The sequence below is a fragment of the Orycteropus afer genome, unplaced genomic scaffold (genome assembly GCF_000298275.1).
Source record: "Orycteropus afer afer isolate SDZICR_OR568_19922 unplaced genomic scaffold, OryAfe1.0 scaffold00829, whole genome shotgun sequence".
In the NCBI taxonomy this organism is placed as follows: Eukaryota; Metazoa; Chordata; class Mammalia; order Tubulidentata; family Orycteropodidae; genus Orycteropus; species Orycteropus afer.
In genome coordinates, this window is record NW_006922416.1 from 239188 (window position 1) to 240236 (window position 1049).

Consider the following 1049-nt stretch of genomic DNA (forward strand, 5'->3'; position numbering starts at 1 on the left):
AGGACATGAGACAGAGTAAGCTCCCTGGGGAGACCCCCAAAGGCAGCAGCCACCTCAGCCAGGCCACTCCTGGGAAAGATCTGCATCCTTGTCCACCCAGGCCTCGGCCTCCCTGCGCTCTTTCTCCAGGCCAAGAAAGGCCCAGCCAGACATCTGATAAGCCCACCCCTCATGGATCCTTTCCCTTGAGTCTCTGTACATTGCAAAGTCCAGCTTCCCTAGAACATGGACACCAGTGTGACTCAGAGGTCCCAGGCAGCCGTGTGACTTGTGCCGGCTCATGGCGGCCCTGAGGAATGTATTCCTGCCCCATCCTCCTGGGGGTGGGGACACAGCTTGGACAGGAGATGCCAGGCTGGCCTATTGCCCCTCAGAAGGGGCACAGAGATATAGGACTGGACATTGTGGGCAGGGGCTAGGGCAGGAAAAGACTCTTGGTGCAAATACAAACCCATCCCAGGCCCAGGTTAGGGGTTCAGAGGGGCCTGATAGGCCCAATGTCCAGTTCAAGCAAAGAACAGACAGGGATAGAGGCCAAAGCTGCAGTTATCCTTGGAAGACTTCCTAGAGGAGGAGGCTGTGTCTCCACGACCTCTGAGGCCTCCGCAGGCAGGCACACATTGCATGCTCCCAGTTAGTTCAGCCACACCCTTCACATCCCTGATCCCAGATCAATTTCTAATGTAGAATAAAGCCAGGGAAAGCCCCTGTGGTGACACAAATGGTTAAGCACTGTTTTGGTTACCTCTAGTGCCACTTTCACAGAAATACCACAGGTGGATGTCTTTAACAAACAGGAGTTTATTCTCTTACAGTTTTGGAGGCTAGAAGTCAGCTTTCAAAGTGCCTAGCTCTAGCGGCCGGGTGAAAGCCCCTCAACCTAGGCCTTCAGCTCTGCGCCTTGCTCCTGGCCCACCAGGGCTGGAGGTGTCTCTTCACTTAGGCAGCTGCTGGCTAATGAGGCTAAGAAGTCCAAGATTGACAAATAAAATGGCACCATCCCAATATTATGAAACAACATGGCAGACTACTAGTTCAAGTCTAGAGAC